Raw genomic sequence first — 18,768 nt, 5'->3', positions numbered from 1 at the left:
TCAGTCACTCAGTGTTGCCTGAGAGGGCAACACTGCAACAGCCGGCCGCCAGGCTGTCTTTTTTTTGCACAGCTAGTTGCCTCCAGGAGGCCACAAGAGGGAGACAAGGGACTGCAAAATGGAAAATAGGCATCCACCAACTTTACAGACAACTTCTCCTTGCTCCTACAACCTCCATCCTTGCACAGTTTGTTATTCTTCTAGGTAACATAGTAACAAATCCAAATTGCTGCTCTCTTTGTAGGCAAGCAAGGCTTTGTTGCAACTGCAATTCTTACTTCTTCTTGAAATGTAGGGACGACAGTACATTCCATCACATCCATCTAGTGTACACAGGTAGGTCCATTGTGGCGGGCAGGCGAGCGGGCGGGCTGCTTTATTGGCTGTTTGCTGTTCCCCTACTCCACTCCACTATTTGACTGTTGTGCTGCATCAATCAATCAATCAATCAATCAATCAATCAATCAATCAATCAATCAATCAATCAATCAGTGGCTGGCTCAGGTGCAGCTCTTTAACTTACCTAAAAGGGAGGGCGGAGAGAAGACAAGGAAGGTGAATGAGGTGTTCCAATGTGAAATGCCGGAAACACAGAAACACAGACGACACACAACAAGAGGTGGCAATCTATTCATTAATTGCATTTAATCAATGAGCTCATTATCACTCATGCATTGTCCAACAGGTGTTGAAATAATGGGATTAAAAGGGGAGATCCCTTCAGAAAGACAGAAACAATAGCAAAGACAAAAAACACTTTTGGAATCTGCTTTTAGTCAACACATAAGGAAAGGGTGCACCGGTCCTGGAAATACTGCAATACCAGGTCAATGCGTGGAGTGGACAGAGCAAGCTCTATTTCCATCTCCCTGTTCTAAAAATCCATTTAATATATGGTCCCCAGATAGGGGACGTATCAGATATTAAACTGATAAGAACAGATACTACACTTGATCTTAGCCAAAAGGCCGAGAAGCGATAACCCGAACGGGCCGCGCGTTGCCCGAGCCTGCCCGATACTGCTGTTCAGCCCTTGCAGCGATTCAGCCTACTTCTAGGCAATTCCATGGGGCCCTGCAGGCTCACACACTCACAGCTACACGGGAGGTGAATAAAGGCCGGAGAGGAAGCCAGACAGGATTTGCTTCTTTTGCTTGCACCACAATGCAGTGCTGAAAGAGGAGGAATCTACATAAAAACGCCTTCCTGGCAACGCCCAAATGCCCTGCTGCCATGCAGATAAACACTGGCAGCGGCAGCAAGTGCATGCCCACAGCCACCCCTTGTTCCTTCACACCTTGTATCAGCTGTAATCCAGTCCAGTCCAGTGCTGCCTGCTGAGCAGCACTGACCAACACTGCCTGGGCCCAGGCTTTTATCTCTGAGGCCCCATTATGATGTCAGAAAGCTGGCTCTGGAATCCTGAGGGCTCCACTATGACACGTGCAAAGTTCCGTCTGAACTTTATATAAGACGGTGAGGCTCAGTCAGTCACTCAGTGTTGCCTGAGAGGGCAACACTGCAACAGCCGGCCGCCAGGCTGTCTTTTTTTTGCACAGCTAGTTGCCTCCAGGAGGCCACAAGAGGGAGACAAGGGACTGCAAAATGGAAAATAGGCATCCACCAACTTTACAGACAACTTCTCCTTGCTCCTACAACCTCCATCCTTGCACAGTTTGTTATTCTTCTAGGTAACATAGTAACAAATCCAAATTGCTGCTCTCTTTGTAGGCAAGCAAGGCTTTGTTGCAACTGCAATTCTTACTTCTTCTTGAAATGTAGGGACGACAGTACATTCCATCACATCCATCTAGTGTACACAGGTAGGTCCATTGTGGCGGGCAGGCGAGCGGGCGGGCTGCTTTATTGGCTGTTTGCTGTTCCCCTACTCCACTCCACTATTTGACTGTTGTGCTGCATCAATCAATCAATCAATCAATCAATCAATCAATCAATCAATCAATCAATCAGTGGCTGGCTCAGGTGCAGCTCTTTAACTTACCTAAAAGGGAGGGCGGAGAGAAGACAAGGAAGGTGAATGAGGTGTTCCAATGTGAAATGCCGGAAACACAGAAACACAGACGACACACAACAAGAGGTGGCAATCTATTCATTAATTGCATTTAATCAATGAGCTCATTATCACTCATGCATTGTCCAACAGGTGTTGAAATAATGGGATTAAAAGGGGAGATCCCTTCAGAAAGACAGAAACAATAGCAAAGACAAAAAACACTTTTGGAATCTGCTTTTAGTCAACACATAAGGAAAGGGTGCACCGGTCCTGGAAATACTGCAATACCAGGTCAATGCGTGGAGTGGACAGAGCAAGCTCTATTTCCATCTCCCTGTTCTAAAAATCCATTTAATATATGGTCCCCAGATAGGGGACGTATCAGATATTAAACTGATAAGAACAGATACTACACTTGATCTTAGCCAAAAGGCCGAGAAGCGATAACCCGAACGGGCCGCGCGTTGCCCGAGCCTGCCCGATACTGCTGTTCAGCCCTTGCAGCGATTCAGCCTACTTCTAGGCAATTCCATGGGGCCCTGCAGGCTCACACACTCACAGCTACACGGGAGGTGAATAAAGGCCGGAGAGGAAGCCAGACAGGATTTGCTTCTTTTGCTTGCACCACAATGCAGTGCTGAAAGAGGAGGAATCTACATAAAAACGCCTTCCTGGCAACGCCCAAATGCCCTGCTGCCATGCAGATAAACACTGGCAGCGGCAGCAAGTGCATGCCCACAGCCACCCCTTGTTCCTTCACACCTTGTATCAGCTGTAATCCAGTCCAGTCCAGTGCTGCCTGCTGAGCAGCACTGACCAACACTGCCTGGGCCCAGGCTTTTATCTCTGAGGCCCCATTATGATGTCAGAAAGCTGGCTCTGGAATCCTGAGGGCTCCACTATGACACGTGCAAAGTTCCGTCTGAACTTTATATAAGACGGTGAGGCTCAGTCAGTCACTCAGTGTTGCCTGAGAGGGCAACACTGCAACAGCCGGCCGCCAGGCTGTCTTTTTTTTGCACAGCTAGTTGCCTCCAGGAGGCCACAAGAGGGAGACAAGGGACTGCAAAATGGAAAATAGGCATCCACCAACTTTACAGACAACTTCTCCTTGCTCCTACAACCTCCATCCTTGCACAGTTTGTTATTCTTCTAGGTAACATAGTAACAAATCCAAATTGCTGCTCTCTTTGTAGGCAAGCAAGGCTTTGTTGCAACTGCAATTCTTACTTCTTCTTGAAATGTAGGGACGACAGTACATTCCATCACATCCATCTAGTGTACACAGGTAGGTCCATTGTGGCGGGCAGGCGAGCGGGCGGGCTGCTTTATTGGCTGTTTGCTGTTCCCCTACTCCACTCCACTATTTGACTGTTGTGCTGCAATCAATCAATCAATCAATCAATCAATCAATCAATCAGTGGCTGGCTCAGGTGCAGCTCTTTAACTTACCTAAAAGGGAGGGCGGAGAGAAGACAAGGAAGGTGAATGAGGTGTTCCAATGTGAAATGCCGGAAACACAGAAACACAGACGACACACAACAAGAGGTGGCAATCTATTCATTAATTGCATTTAATCAATGAGCTCATTATCACTCATGCATTGTCCAACAGGTGTTGAAATAATGGGATTAAAAGGGGAGATCCCTTCAGAAAGACAGAAACAATAGCAAAGACAAAAAACACTTTTGGAATCTGCTTTTAGTCAACACATAAGGAAAGGGTGCACCGGTCCTGGAAATACTGCAATACCAGGTCAATGCGTGGAGTGGACAGAGCAAGCTCTATTTCCATCTCCCTGTTCTAAAAATCCATTTAATATATGGTCCCCAGATAGGGGACGTATCAGATATTAAACTGATAAGAACAGATACTACACTTGATCTTAGCCAAAAGGCCGAGAAGCGATAACCCGAACGGGCCGCGCGTTGCCCGAGCCTGCCCGATACTGCTGTTCAGCCCTTGCAGCGATTCAGCCTACTTCTAGGCAATTCCATGGGGCCCTGCAGGCTCACACACTCACAGCTACACGGGAGGTGAATAAAGGCCGGAGAGGAAGCCAGACAGGATTTGCTTCTTTTGCTTGCACCACAATGCAGTGCTGAAAGAGGAGGAATCTACATAAAAACGCCTTCCTGGCAACGCCCAAATGCCCTGCTGCCATGCAGATAAACACTGGCAGCGGCAGCAAGTGCATGCCCACAGCCACCCCTTGTTCCTTCACACCTTGTATCAGCTGTAATCCAGTCCAGTCCAGTGCTGCCTGCTGAGCAGCACTGACCAACACTGCCTGGGCCCAGGCTTTTATCTCTGAGGCCCCATTATGATGTCAGAAAGCTGGCTCTGGAATCCTGAGGGCTCCACTATGACACGTGCAAAGTTCCGTCTGAACTTTATATAAGACGGTGAGGCTCAGTCAGTCACTCAGTGTTGCCTGAGAGGGCAACACTGCAACAGCCGGCCGCCAGGCTGTCTTTTTTTTGCACAGCTAGTTGCCTCCAGGAGGCCACAAGAGGGAGACAAGGGACTGCAAAATGGAAAATAGGCATCCACCAACTTTACAGACAACTTCTCCTTGCTCCTACAACCTCCATCCTTGCACAGTTTGTTATTCTTCTAGGTAACATAGTAACAAATCCAAATTGCTGCTCTCTTTGTAGGCAAGCAAGGCTTTGTTGCAACTGCAATTCTTACTTCTTCTTGAAATGTAGGGACGACAGTACATTCCATCACATCCATCTAGTGTACACAGGTAGGTCCATTGTGGCGGGCAGGCGAGCGGGCGGGCTGCTTTATTGGCTGTTTGCTGTTCCCCTACTCCACTCCACTATTTGACTGTTGTGCTGCATCAATCAATCAATCAATCAATCAATCAATCAATCAATCAATCAATCAATCAATCAATCAATCAATCAGTGGCTGGCTCAGGTGCAGCTCTTTAACTTACCTAAAAGGGAGGGCGGAGAGAAGACAAGGAAGGTGAATGAGGTGTTCCAATGTGAAATGCCGGAAACACAGAAACACAGACGACACACAACAAGAGGTGGCAATCTATTCATTAATTGCATTTAATCAATGAGCTCATTATCACTCATGCATTGTCCAACAGGTGTTGAAATAATGGGATTAAAAGGGGAGATCCCTTCAGAAAGACAGAAACAATAGCAAAGACAAAAAACACTTTTGGAATCTGCTTTTAGTCAACACATAAGGAAAGGGTGCACCGGTCCTGGAAATACTGCAATACCAGGTCAATGCGTGGAGTGGACAGAGCAAGCTCTATTTCCATCTCCCTGTTCTAAAAATCCATTTAATATATGGTCCCCAGATAGGGGACGTATCAGATATTAAACTGATAAGAACAGATACTACACTTGATCTTAGCCAAAAGGCCGAGAAGCGATAACCCGAACGGGCCGCGCGTTGCCCGAGCCTGCCCGATACTGCTGTTCAGCCCTTGCAGCGATTCAGCCTACTTCTAGGCAATTCCATGGGGCCCTGCAGGCTCACACACTCACAGCTACACGGGAGGTGAATAAAGGCCGGAGAGGAAGCCAGACAGGATTTGCTTCTTTTGCTTGCACCACAATGCAGTGCTGAAAGAGGAGGAATCTACATAAAAACGCCTTCCTGGCAACGCCCAAATGCCCTGCTGCCATGCAGATAAACACTGGCAGCGGCAGCAAGTGCATGCCCACAGCCACCCCTTGTTCCTTCACACCTTGTATCAGCTGTAATCCAGTCCAGTCCAGTGCTGCCTGCTGAGCAGCACTGACCAACACTGCCTGGGCCCAGGCTTTTATCTCTGAGGCCCCATTATGATGTCAGAAAGCTGGCTCTGGAATCCTGAGGGCTCCACTATGACACGTGCAAAGTTCCGTCTGAACTTTATATAAGACGGTGAGGCTCAGTCAGTCACTCAGTGTTGCCTGACAGCCGGCCGCCAGGCTGTCTTTTTTTTGCACAGCTAGTTGCCTCCAGGAGGCCACAAGAGGGAGACAAGGGACTGCAAAATGGAAAATAGGCATCCACCAACTTTACAGACAACTTCTCCTTGCTCCTACAACCTCCATCCTTGCACAGTTTGTTATTCTTCTAGGTAACATAGTAACAAATCCAAATTGCTGCTCTCTTTGTAGGCAAGCAAGGCTTTGTTGCAACTGCAATTCTTACTTCTTCTTGAAATGTAGGGACGACAGTACATTCCATCACATCCATCTAGTGTACACAGGTAGGTCCATTGTGGCGGGCAGGCGAGCGGGCGGGCTGCTTTATTGGCTGTTTGCTGTTCCCCTACTCCACTCCACTATTTGACTGTTGTGCTGCATCAATCAATCAATCAATCAATCAATCAATCAATCAATCAATCAGTGGCTGGCTCAGGTGCAGCTCTTTAACTTACCTAAAAGGGAGGGCGGAGAGAAGACAAGGAAGGTGAATGAGGTGTTCCAATGTGAAATGCCGGAAACACAGAAACACAGACGACACACAACAAGAGGTGGCAATCTATTCATTAATTGCATTTAATCAATGAGCTCATTATCACTCATGCATTGTCCAACAGGTGTTGAAATAATGGGATTAAAAGGGGAGATCCCTTCAGAAAGACAGAAACAATAGCAAAGACAAAAAACACTTTTGGAATCTGCTTTTAGTCAACACATAAGGAAAGGGTGCACCGGTCCTGGAAATACTGCAATACCAGGTCAATGCGTGGAGTGGACAGAGCAAGCTCTATTTCCATCTCCCTGTTCTAAAAATCCATTTAATATATGGTCCCCAGATAGGGGACGTATCAGATATTAAACTGATAAGAACAGATACTACACTTGATCTTAGCCAAAAGGCCGAGAAGCGATAACCCGAACGGGCCGCGCGTTGCCCGAGCCTGCCCGATACTGCTGTTCAGCCCTTGCAGCGATTCAGCCTACTTCTAGGCAATTCCATGGGGCCCTGCAGGCTCACACACTCACAGCTACACGGGAGGTGAATAAAGGCCGGAGAGGAAGCCAGACAGGATTTGCTTCTTTTGCTTGCACCACAATGCAGTGCTGAAAGAGGAGGAATCTACATAAAAACGCCTTCCTGGCAACGCCCAAATGCCCTGCTGCCATGCAGATAAACACTGGCAGCGGCAGCAAGTGCATGCCCACAGCCACCCCTTGTTCCTTCACACCTTGTATCAGCTGTAATCCAGTCCAGTCCAGTGCTGCCTGCTGAGCAGCACTGACCAACACTGCCTGGGCCCAGGCTTTTATCTCTGAGGCCCCATTATGATGTCAGAAAGCTGGCTCTGGAATCCTGAGGGCTCCACTATGACACGTGCAAAGTTCCGTCTGAACTTTATATAAGACGGTGAGGCTCAGTCAGTCACTCAGTGTTGCCTGAGAGGGCAACACTGCAACAGCCGGCCGCCAGGCTGTCTTTTTTTTGCACAGCTAGTTGCCTCCAGGAGGCCACAAGAGGGAGACAAGGGACTGCAAAATGGAAAATAGGCATCCACCAACTTTACAGACAACTTCTCCTTGCTCCTACAACCTCCATCCTTGCACAGTTTGTTATTCTTCTAGGTAACATAGTAACAAATCCAAATTGCTGCTCTCTTTGTAGGCAAGCAAGGCTTTGTTGCCAACTGCAATTCTTACTTCTTCTTGAAATGTAGGGACGACAGTACATTCCATCACATCCATCTAGTGTACACAGGTAGGTCCATTGTGGCGGGCAGGCGAGCGGGCGGGCTGCTTTACTGGCTGTTTGCTGTTCCCCTACTCCACTCCACTATTTGACTGTTGTGCTGCATCAATCAATCAATCAATCAATCAATCAATCAATCAATCAATCAATCAATCAATCAATCAGTGGCTGGCTCAGGTGCAGCTCTTTAACTTACCTAAAAGGGAGGGCGGAGAGAAGACAAGGAAGGTGAATGAGGTGTTCCAATGTGAAATGCCGGAAACACAGAAACACAGACGACACACAACAAGAGGTGGCAATCTATTCATTAATTGCATTTAATCAATGAGCTCATTATCACTCATGCATTGTCCAACAGGTGTTGAAATAATGGGATTAAAAGGGGAGATCCCTTCAGAAAGACAGAAACAATAGCAAAGACAAAAACACTTTTGGAATCTGCTTTTAGTCAACACATAAGGAAAGGGTGCACCGGTCCTGGAAATACTGCAATACCAGGTCAATGCGTGGAGTGGACAGAGCAAGCTCTATTTCCATCTCCCTGTTCTAAAAATCCATTTAATATATGGTCCCCAGATAGGGGACGTATCAGATATTAAACTGATAAGAACAGATACTACACTTGATCTTAGCCAAAAGTCCGAGAAGAGATAACCCGAACGGGCCGCGCGTTGCCCGAGCCTGCCCGATACTGCTGTTCAGCCCTTGCAGCGATTCAGCCTACTTCTAGGCAATTCCATGGGGCCCTGCAGGCTCACACACTCACAGCTACACGGGAGGTGAATAAAGGCCGGAGAGGAAGCCAGACAGGATTTGCTTCTTTTGCTTGCACCACAATGCAGTGCTGAAAGAGGAGGAATCTACATAAAAACGCCTTCCTGGCAACGCCCAAATGCCCTGCTGCCATGCAGATAAACACTGGCAGCGGCAGCAAGTGCATGCCCACAGCCACCCCTTGTTCCTTCACACCTTGTATCAGCTGTAATCCAGTCCAGTCCAGTGCTGCCTGCTGAGCAGCACTGACCAACACTGCCTGGGCCCAGGCTTTTATCTCTGAGGCCCCATTATGATGTCAGAAAGCTGGCTCTGGAATCCTGAGGGCTCCACTATGACACGTGCAAAGTTCCGTCTGAACTTTATATAAGACGGTGAGGCTCAGTCAGTCACTCAGTGTTGCCTGAGAGGGCAACACTGCAACAGCCGGCCGCCAGGCTGTCTTTTTTTTGCTCAGCTAGTTGCCTCCAGGAGGCCACAAGAGGGAGACAAGGGACTGCAAAATGGAAAATAGGCATCCACCAACTTTACAGACAACTTCTCCTTGCTCCTACAACCTCCATCCTTGCACAGTTTGTTATTCTTCTAGGTAACATAGTAACAAATCCAAATTGCTGCTCTCTTTGTAGGCAAGCAAGGCTTTGTTGCAACTGCAATTCTTACTTCTTCTTGAAATGTAGGGACGACAGTACATTCCATCACATCCATCTAGTGTACACAGGTAGGTCCATTGTGGCGGGCAGGCGAGCGGGCGGGCTGCTTTATTGGCTGTTTGCTGTTCCCCTACTCCACTCCACTATTTGACTGTTGTGCTGCATCAATCAATCAATCAATCAATCAATCAATCAATCAATCAATCAATCAGTGGCTGGCTCAGGTGCAGCTCTTTAACTTACCTAAAAGGGAGGGCGGAGAGAAGACAAGGAAGGTGAATGAGGTGTTCCAATGTGAAATGCCGGAAACACAGAAACACAGACGACACACAACAAGAGGTGGCAATCTATTCATTAATTGCATTTAATCAATGAGCTCATTATCACTCATGCATTGTCCAACAGGTGTTGAAATAATGGGATTAAAAGGGGAGATCCCTTCAGAAAGACAGAAACAATAGCAAAGACAAAAAACACTTTTGGAATCTGCTTTTAGTCAACACATAAGGAAAGGGTGGACCGGTCCTGGAAATACTGCAATACCAGGTCAATGCGTGGAGTGGACAGAGCAAGCTCTATTTCCATCTCCCTGTTCTAAAAATCCATTTAATATATGGTCCCCAGATAGGGGACGTATCAGATATTAAACTGATAAGAACAGATACTACACTTGATCTTAGCCAAAAGGCCGAGAAGCGATAACCCGAACGGGCCGCGCGTTGCCCGAGCCTGCCCGATACTGCTGTTCAGCCCTTGCAGCGATTCAGCCTACTTCTAGGCAATTCCATGGGGCCCTGCAGGCTCACACACTCACAGCTACACGGGAGGTGAATAAAGGCCGGAGAGGAAGCCAGACAGGATTTGCTTCTTTTGCTTGCACCACAATGCAGTGCTGAAAGAGGAGGAATCTACATAAAAACGCCTTCCTGGCAACGCCCAAATGCCCTGCTGCCATGCAGATAAACACTGGCAGCGGCAGCAAGTGCATGCCCACAGCCACCCCTTGTTCCTTCACACCTTGTATCAGCTGTAATCCAGTCCAGTCCAGTGCTGCCTGCTGAGCAGCACTGACCAACACTGCCTGGGCCCAGGCTTTTATCTCTGAGGCCCCATTATGATGTCAGAAAGCTGGCTCTGGAATCCTGAGGGCTCCACTATGACACGTGCAAAGTTCCGTCTGAACTTTATATAAGACGGTGAGGCTCAGTCAGTCACTCAGTGTTGCCTGAGAGGGCAACACTGCAACAGCCGGCCGCCAGGCTGTCTTTTTTTTGCACAGCTAGTTGCCTCCAGGAGGCCACAAGAGGGAGACAAGGGACTGCAAAATGGAAAATAGGCATCCACCAACTTTACAGACAACTTCTCCTTGCTCCTACAACCTCCATCCTTGCACAGTTTGTTATTCTTCTAGGTAACATAGTAACAAATCCAAATTGCTGCTCTCTTTGTAGGCAAGCAAGGCTTTGTTGCAACTGCAATTCTTACTTCTTCTTGAAATGTAGGGATGACAGTACATTCCATCACATCCATCTAGTGTACACAGGTAGGTCCATTGTGGCGGGCAGGCGAGCGGGCGGGCTGCTTTATTGGCTGTTTGCTGTTCCCCTACTCCACTCCACTATTTGACTGTTGTGCTGCATCAATCAATCAATCAATCAATCAATCAATCAATCAATCAATCAATCAGTGGCTGGCTCAGGTGCAGCTCTTTAACTTACCTAAAAGGGAGGGCGGAGAGAAGACAAGGAAGGTGAATGAGGTGTTCCAATGTGAAATGCCGGAAACACAGAAACACAGACGACACACAACAAGAGGTGGCAATCTATTCATTAATTGCATTTAATCAATGAGCTCATTATCACTCATGCATTGTCCAACAGGTGTTGAAATAATGGGATTAAAAGGGGAGATCCCTTCAGAAAGACAGAAACAATAGCAAAGACAAAAAACACTTTTGGAATCTGCTTTTAGTCAACACATAAGGAAAGGGTGCACCGGTCCTGGAAATACTGCAATACCAGGTCAATGCGTGGAGTGGACAGAGCAAGCTCTATTTCCATCTCCCTGTTCTAAAAATCCATTTAATATATGGTCCCCAGATAGGGGACGTATCAGATATTAAACTGATAAGAACAGATACTACACTTGATCTTAGCCAAAAGGCCGAGAAGCGATAACCCGAACGGGCCGCGCGTTGCCCGAGCCTGCCCGATACTGCTGTTCAGCCCTTGCAGCGATTCAGCCTACTTCTAGGCAATTCCATGGGGCCCTGCAGGCTCACACACTCACAGCTACACGGGAGGTGAATAAAGGCCGGAGAGGAAGCCAGACAGGATTTGCTTCTTTTGCTTGCACCACAATGCAGTGCTGAAAGAGGAGGAATCTACATAAAAACGCCTTCCTGGCAACGCCCAAATGCCCTGCTGCCATGCAGATAAACACTGGCAGCGGCAGCAAGTGCATGCCCACAGCCACCCCTTGTTCCTTCACACCTTGTATCAGCTGTAATCCAGTCCAGTCCAGTGCTGCCTGCTGAGCAGCACTGACCAACACTGCCTGGGCCCAGGCTTTTATCTCTGAGGCCCCATTATGATGTCAGAAAGCTGGCTCTGGAATCCTGAGGGCTCCACTATGACACGTGCAAAGTTCCGTCTGAACTTTATATAAGACGGTGAGGCTCAGTCAGTCACTCAGTGTTGCCTGAGAGGGCAACACTGCAACAGCCGGCCGCCAGGCTGTCTTTTTTTTGCACAGCTAGTTGCCTCCAGGAGGCCACAAGAGGGAGACAAGGGACTGCAAAATGGAAAATAAGCATCCACCAACTTTACAGACAACTTCTCCTTGCTCCTACAACCTCCATCCTTGCACAGTTTGTTATTCTTCTAGGTAACATAGTAACAAATCCAAATTGCTGCTCTCTTTGTAGGCAAGCAAGGTTTTGTTGCAACTGCAATTCTTACTTCTTCTTGAAATGTAGGGACGACAGTACATTCCATCACATCCATCTAGTGTACACAGGTAGGTCCATTGTGGCGGGCAGGCGAGCGGGCGGGCTGCTTTATTGGCTGTTTGCTGTTCCCCTACTCCACTCCACTATTTGACTGTTGTGCTGCATCAATCAATCAATCAATCAATCAATCAATCAATCAATCAATCAATCAATCAATCAATCAGTGGCTGGCTCAGGTGCAGCTCTTTAACTTACCTAAAAGGGAGGGCGGAGAGAAGACAAGGAAGGTGAATGAGGTGTTCCAATGTGAAATGCCGGAAACACAGAAACACAGACGACACACAACAAGAGGTGGCAATCTATTCATTAATTGCATTTAATCAATGAGCTCATTATCACTCATGCATTGTCCAACAGGTGTTGAAATAATGGGATTAAAAGGGGAGATCCCTTCAGAAAGACAGAAACAATAGCAAAGACAAAAAACACTTTTGGAATCTGCTTTTAGTCAACACATAAGGAAAGGGTGCACCGGTCCTGGAAATACTGCAATACCAGGTCAATGCGTGGAGTGGACAGAGCAAGCTCTATTTCCATCTCCCTGTTCTAAAAATCCATTTAATATATGGTCCCCAGATAGGGGACGTATCAGATATTAAACTGATAAGAACAGATACTACACTTGATCTTAGCCAAAAGGCCGAGAAGCGATAACCCGAACGGGCCGCGCGTTGCCCGAGCCTGCCCGATACTGCTGTTCAGCCCTTGCAGCGATTCAGCCTACTTCTAGGCAATTCCATGGGGCCCTGCAGGCTCACACACTCACAGCTACACGGGAGGTGAATAAAGGCCGGAGAGGAAGCCAGACAGGATTTGCTTCTTTTGCTTGCACCACAATGCAGTGCTGAAAGAGGAGGAATCTACATAAAAACGCCTTCCTGGCAACGCCCAAATGCCCTGCTGCCATGCAGATAAACACTGGCAGCGGCAGCAAGTGCATGCCCACAGCCACCCCTTGTTCCTTCACACCTTGTATCAGCTGTAATCCAGTCCAGTCCAGTGCTGCCTGCTGAGCAGCACTGACCAACACTGCCTGGGCCCAGGCTTTTATCTCTGAGGCCCCATTATGATGTCAGAAAGCTGGCTCTGGAATCCTGAGGGCTCCACTATGACACGTGCAAAGTTCCGTCTGAACTTTATATAAGACGGTGAGGCTCAGTCAGTCACTCAGTGTTGCCTGAGAGGGCAACACTGCAACAGCCGGCCGCCAGGCTGTCTTTTTTTTGCACAGCTAGTTGCCTCCAGGAGGCCACAAGAGGGAGACAAGGGACTGCAAAATGGAAAATAGGCATCCACCAACTTTACAGACAACTTCTCCTTGCTCCTACAACCTCCATCCTTGCACAGTTTGTTATTCTTCTAGGTAACATAGTAACAAATCCAAATTGCTGCTCTCTTTGTAGGCAAGCAAGGCTTTGTTGCAACTGCAATTCTTACTTCTTCTTGAAATGTAGGGACGACAGTACATTCCATCACATCCATCTAGTGTACACAGGTAGGTCCATTGTGGCGGGCAGGCGAGCGGGCGGGCTGCTTTATTGGCTGTTTGCTGTTCCCCTACTCCACTCCACTATTTGACTGTTGTGCTGCATCAATCAATCAATCAATCAATCAATCAATCAATCAATCAATCAATCAATCAATCAATCAATCAGTGGCTGGCTCAGGTGCAGCTCTTTAACTTACCTAAAAGGGAGGGCGGAGAGAAGACAAGGAAGGTGAATGAGGTGTTCCAATGTGAAATGCCGGAAACACAGAAACACAGACGACACACAACAAGAGGTGGCAATCTATTCATTAATTGCATTTAATCAATGAGCTCATTATCACTCATGCATTGTCCAACAGGTGTTGAAATAATGGGATTAAAAGGGGAGATCCCTTCAGAAAGACAGAAACAATAGCAAAGACAAAAAACACTTTTGGAATCTGCTTTTAGTCAACACATAAGGAAAGGGTGCACCGGTCCTGGAAATACTGCAATACCAGGTCAATGCGTGGAGTGGACAGAGCAAGCTCTATTTCCATCTCCCTGTTCTAAAAATCCATTTAATATATGGTCCCCAGATAGGGGACGTATCAGATATTAAACTGATAAGAACAGATACTACACTTGATCTTAGCCAAAAGGCCGAGAAGCGATAACCCGAACGGGCCGCGCGTTGCCCGAGCCTGCCCGATACTGCTGTTCAGCCCTTGCAGCGATTCAGCCTACTTCTAGGCAATTCCATGGGGCCCTGCAGGCTCACACACTCACAGCTACACGGGAGGTGAATAAAGGCCGGAGAGGAAGCCAGACAGGATTTGCTTCTTTTGCTTGCACCACAATGCAGTGCTGAAAGAGGAGGAATCTACATAAAAACGCCTTCCTGGCAACGCCCAAATGCCCTGCTGCCATGCAGATAAACACTGGCAGCGGCAGCAAGTGCATGCCCACAGCCACCCCTTGTTCCTTCACACCTTGTATCAGCTGTAATCCAGTCCAGTCCAGTGCTGCCTGCTGAGCAGCACTGACCAACACTGCCTGGGCCCAGGCTTTTATCTCTGAGGCCCCATTATGATGTCAGAAAGCTGGCTCTGGAATCCTGAGGGCTCCACTATGACACGTGCAAAGTTCCGTCTGAACTTTATATAAGACGGTGAGGCTCAGTCAGTCACTCAGTGTTGCCTGAGAGGGCAACACTGCAACAGCCGGCCGCCAGGCTGTCTTTTTTTTGCACAGCTAGTTGCCTCCAGGAGGCCACAAGAGGGAGACAAGGGACTGCAAAATGGAAAATAGGCATCCACCAACTTTACAGACAACTTCTCCTTGCTCCTACAACCTCCATCCTTGCACAGTTTGTTATTCTTCTAGGTAACATAGTAACAAATCCAAATTGCTGCTCTCTTTGTAGGCAAGCAAGGCTTTGTTGCAACTGCAATTCTTACTTCTTCTTGAAATGTAGGGACGACAGTACATTCCATCACATCCATCTAGTGTACACAGGTAGGTCCATTGTGGCGGGCAGGCGAGCGGGCGGGCTGCTTTATTGGCTGTTTGCTGTTCCCCTACTCCACTCCACTATTTGACTGTTGTGCTGCATCAATCAATCAATCAATCAATCAATCAATCAATCAATCAATCAATCAATCAATCAATCAATCAATCAATCAATCAGTGGCTGGCTCAGGTGCAGCTCTTTAACTTACCTAAAAGGGAGGGCGGAGAGAAGACAAGGAAGGTGAATGAGGTGTTCCAATGTGAAATGCCGGAAACACAGAAACACAGACGACACACAACAAGAGGTGGCAATCTATTCATTAATTGCATTTAATCAATGAGCTCATTATCACTCATGCATTGTCCAACAGGTGTTGAAATAATGGGATTAAAAGGGGAGATCCCTTCAGAAAGACAGAAACAATAGCAAAGACAAAAAACACTTTTGGAATCTGCTTTTAGTCAACACATAAGGAAAGGGTGCACCGGTCCTGGAAATACTGCAATACCAGGTCAATGCGTGGAGTGGACAGAGCAAGCTCTATTTCCATCTCCCTGTTCTAAAAATCCATTTAATATATGGTCCCCAGATAGGGGACGTATCAGATATTAAACTGATAAGAACAGATACTACACTTGATCTTAGCCAAAAGGCCGAGAAGCGATAACCCGAACGGGCCGCGCGTTGCCCGAGCCTGCCCGATACTGCTGTTCAGCCCTTGCAGCGATTCAGCCTACTTCTAGGCAATTCCATGGGGCCCTGCAGGCTCACACACTCACAGCTACACGGGAGGTGAATAAAGGCCGGAGAGGAAGCCAGACAGGATTTGCTTCTTTTGCTTGCACCACAATGCAGTGCTGAAAGAGGAGGAATCTACATAAAAACGCCTTCCTGGCAACGCCCAAATGCCCTGCTGCCATGCAGATAAACACTGGCAGCGGCAGCAAGTGCATGCCCACAGCCACCCCTTGTTCCTTCACACCTTGTATCAGCTGTAATCCAGTCCAGTCCAGTGCTGCCTGCTGAGCAGCACTGACCAACACTGCCTGGGCCCAGGCTTTTATCTCTGAGGCCCCATTATGATGTCAGAAAGCTGGCTCTGGAATCCTGAGGGCTCCACTATGACACGTGCAAAGTTCCGTCTGAACTTTATATAAGACGGTGAGGCTCAGTCAGTCACTCAGTGTTGCCTGAGAGGGCAACACTGCAACAGCCGGCCGCCAGGCTGTCTTTTTTTTGCACAGCTAGTTGCCTCCAGGAGGCCACAAGAGGGAGACAAGGGACTGCAAAATGGAAAATAGGCATCCACCAACTTTACAGACAACTTCTCCTTGCTCCTACAACCTCCATCCTTGCACAGTTTGTTATTCTTCTAGGTAACATAGTAACAAATCCAAATTGCTGCTCTCTTTGTAGGCAAGCAAGGCTTTGTTGCAACGGCAATTCTTACTTCTTCTTGAAATGTAGGGACGACAGTACATTCCATCACATCCATCTAGTGTACACAGGTAGGTCCATTGTGGCGGGCAGGCGAGCGGGCGGGCTGCTTTATTGGCTGTTTGCTGTTCCCCTACTCCACACCACTATTTGACTGTTGTGCTGCATCAATCAATCAATCAATCAATCAATCAATCAATCAATCAATCAGTGGCTGGCTCAGGTGCAGCTCTTTAACTTACCTAAAAGGGAGGGCGGAGAGAAGACAAGGAAGGTGAATGAGGTGTTCCAATGTGAAATGCCGGAAACACAGAAACACAGACGACACACAACAAGAGGTGGCAATCTATTCATTAATTGCATTTAATCAATGAGCTCATTATCACTCATGCATTGTCCAACAGGTGTTGAAATAATGGGATTAAAAGGGGAGATCCCTTCAGAAAGACAGAAACAATAGCAAAGACAAAAAACACTTTTGGAATCTGCTTTTAGTCAACACATAAGGAAAGGGTGCACCGGTCCTGGAAATACTGCAATACCAGGTCAATGCGTGGAGTGGACAGAGCAAGCTCTATTTCCATCTCCCTGTTCTAAAAATCCATTTAATATATGGTCCCCAGATAGGGGACGTATCAGATATTAAACTGATAAGAACAGATACTACACTTGATCTTAGCCAAAAGGCCGAGAAGCGATAACCCGAACGGGCCGCGCGTTGCCCGAGCCTGCCCGATACTGCTGTTCAGCCCTTGCAGCGATTCAGCCTACTTCTAGGCAATTCCATGGGGCCCTGCAGGCTCACACACTCACAGCTACACGGGAGGTGAATAAAGGCCGGAGAGGAAGCCAGACAGGATTTGCTTCTTTTGCTTGCACCACAATGCAGTGCTGAAAGAGGAGGAATCTACATAAAAACGCCTTCCTGGCAACGCCCAAATGCCCTGCTGCCATGCAGATAAACACTGGCAGCGGCAGCAAGTGCATGCCCACAGCCACCCCTTGTTCCTTCACACCTTGTATCAGCTGTAATCCAGTCCAGTCCAGTGCTGCCTGCTGAGCAGCACTGACCAACACTGCCTGGGCCCAGGCTTTTATCTCTGAGGCCCCATTATGATGTCAGAAAGCTGGCTCTGGAATCCTGAGGGCTCCACTATGACACGTGCAAAGTTCCGTCTGAACTTTATATAAGACGGTGAGGCTCAGTCAGTCACTCAGTGTTGCCTGAGAGGGCAACACTGCAACAGCCGGCCGCCAGGCTGTCTTTTTTTTGCACAGCTAGTTGCCTCCAGGAGGCCACAAGAGGGAGACAAGGGACTGCAAAATGGAAAATAGGCATCCACCAACTTTACAGACAACTTCTCCTTGCTCCTACAACCTCCATCCTTGCACAGTTTGTTATTCTTCTAGGTAACATAGTAACAAATCCAAATTGCTGCTCTCTTTGTAGGCAAGCAAGGCTTTGTTGCAACTGCAATTCTTACTTCTTCTTGAAATGTAGGGACGACAGTACATTCCATCACATCCATCTAGTGTACACAGGTAGGTCCATTGTGGCGGGCAGGCGAGCGGGCGGGCTGCTTTATTGGCTGTTTGCTGTTCCCCTACTCCACTCCACTATTTGACTGTTGTGCTGCATCAATCAATCAATCAATCAATCAATCAATCAATCAATCAATCAATCAGTGGCTGGCTCAGGTGCAGCTCTTTAACTTACCTAAAAGGGAGGGCGGAGAGAAGACAAGGAAGGTGAATGAGGTGTTCCAATGTGAAATGCCGGAAACACAGAAACACAGACGACACACAACAAGAGGTGGCAATCTATTCATTAATTGCATTTAATCAATGAGCTCATTATCACTCATGCATTGTCCAACAGGTGTTGAAATAATGGGATTAAAAGGGGAGATCCCTTCAGAAAGACAGAAACAATAGCAAAGACAAAAAACACTTTTGGAATCTGCTTTTAGTCAACACATAAGGAAAGGGTGCACCGGTCCTGGAAATACTGCAATACCAGGTCAATGCGTGGAGTGGACAGAGCAAGCTCTATTTCCATCTCCCTGTTCTAAAAATCCATTTAATATATGGTCCCCAGATAGGGGACGTATCAGATATTAAACTGATAAGAACAGATACTACACTTGATCTTAGCCAAAAGGCCGAGAAGCGATAACCCGAACGGGCCGCGCGTTGCCCGAGCCT

The 18,768-nt window shown here is 47.6% G+C and overlaps 13 non-coding genes across 13 annotated transcripts; all 13 read right to left on the bottom strand.

Moving 5' to 3' along the window:
* Window positions 1-789: 789 nt before the first annotated feature.
* Window positions 790-980, bottom strand: LOC142693113 (U2 spliceosomal RNA). The gene has a single exon (XR_012861487.1). It is a non-coding gene; the product is annotated as a U2 spliceosomal RNA (small nuclear RNA).
* A 1,288-nt stretch (window positions 981-2,268) lies between these two features.
* On the bottom strand, window positions 2,269-2,459 carry LOC142693112 (U2 spliceosomal RNA). Its single transcript, XR_012861486.1, has one exon. It is a non-coding gene; the product is annotated as a U2 spliceosomal RNA (small nuclear RNA).
* A 1,273-nt stretch (window positions 2,460-3,732) lies between these two features.
* On the bottom strand, window positions 3,733-3,923 carry LOC142693111 (U2 spliceosomal RNA). The gene has a single exon (XR_012861485.1). It is a non-coding gene; the product is annotated as a U2 spliceosomal RNA (small nuclear RNA).
* A 1,304-nt stretch (window positions 3,924-5,227) lies between these two features.
* LOC142693109 (U2 spliceosomal RNA) lies at window positions 5,228-5,418 on the bottom strand. Its single transcript, XR_012861483.1, has one exon. It is a non-coding gene; the product is annotated as a U2 spliceosomal RNA (small nuclear RNA).
* Window positions 5,419-6,682: 1,264 nt separating this feature from the next.
* LOC142693108 (U2 spliceosomal RNA) lies at window positions 6,683-6,873 on the bottom strand. Its single transcript, XR_012861482.1, has one exon. It is a non-coding gene; the product is annotated as a U2 spliceosomal RNA (small nuclear RNA).
* A 1,296-nt stretch (window positions 6,874-8,169) lies between these two features.
* Window positions 8,170-8,360, bottom strand: LOC142693420 (U2 spliceosomal RNA). The gene has a single exon (XR_012861765.1). It is a non-coding gene; the product is annotated as a U2 spliceosomal RNA (small nuclear RNA).
* Window positions 8,361-9,644: 1,284 nt separating this feature from the next.
* LOC142693413 (U2 spliceosomal RNA) lies at window positions 9,645-9,835 on the bottom strand. The gene has a single exon (XR_012861758.1). It is a non-coding gene; the product is annotated as a U2 spliceosomal RNA (small nuclear RNA).
* Window positions 9,836-11,119: 1,284 nt separating this feature from the next.
* On the bottom strand, window positions 11,120-11,310 carry LOC142693107 (U2 spliceosomal RNA). Its single transcript, XR_012861481.1, has one exon. It is a non-coding gene; the product is annotated as a U2 spliceosomal RNA (small nuclear RNA).
* A 1,296-nt stretch (window positions 11,311-12,606) lies between these two features.
* On the bottom strand, window positions 12,607-12,797 carry LOC142693106 (U2 spliceosomal RNA). Its single transcript, XR_012861480.1, has one exon. It is a non-coding gene; the product is annotated as a U2 spliceosomal RNA (small nuclear RNA).
* Window positions 12,798-14,097: 1,300 nt separating this feature from the next.
* On the bottom strand, window positions 14,098-14,288 carry LOC142693105 (U2 spliceosomal RNA). The gene has a single exon (XR_012861479.1). It is a non-coding gene; the product is annotated as a U2 spliceosomal RNA (small nuclear RNA).
* Window positions 14,289-15,600: 1,312 nt separating this feature from the next.
* On the bottom strand, window positions 15,601-15,791 carry LOC142693104 (U2 spliceosomal RNA). The gene has a single exon (XR_012861478.1). It is a non-coding gene; the product is annotated as a U2 spliceosomal RNA (small nuclear RNA).
* A 1,280-nt stretch (window positions 15,792-17,071) lies between these two features.
* On the bottom strand, window positions 17,072-17,262 carry LOC142693102 (U2 spliceosomal RNA). Its single transcript, XR_012861477.1, has one exon. It is a non-coding gene; the product is annotated as a U2 spliceosomal RNA (small nuclear RNA).
* Window positions 17,263-18,546: 1,284 nt separating this feature from the next.
* LOC142693101 (U2 spliceosomal RNA) lies at window positions 18,547-18,737 on the bottom strand. Its single transcript, XR_012861476.1, has one exon. It is a non-coding gene; the product is annotated as a U2 spliceosomal RNA (small nuclear RNA).
* Window positions 18,738-18,768: the final 31 nt, after the last annotated feature.

The sequence above is a fragment of the Rhinoderma darwinii genome (genome assembly GCF_050947455.1).
Source record: "Rhinoderma darwinii isolate aRhiDar2 chromosome 5 unlocalized genomic scaffold, aRhiDar2.hap1 SUPER_5_unloc_42, whole genome shotgun sequence".
Classification (NCBI taxonomy): Eukaryota; Metazoa; Chordata; class Amphibia; order Anura; family Rhinodermatidae; genus Rhinoderma; species Rhinoderma darwinii.
This window is presented reverse-complemented; position numbering and strand designations above follow the sequence as displayed.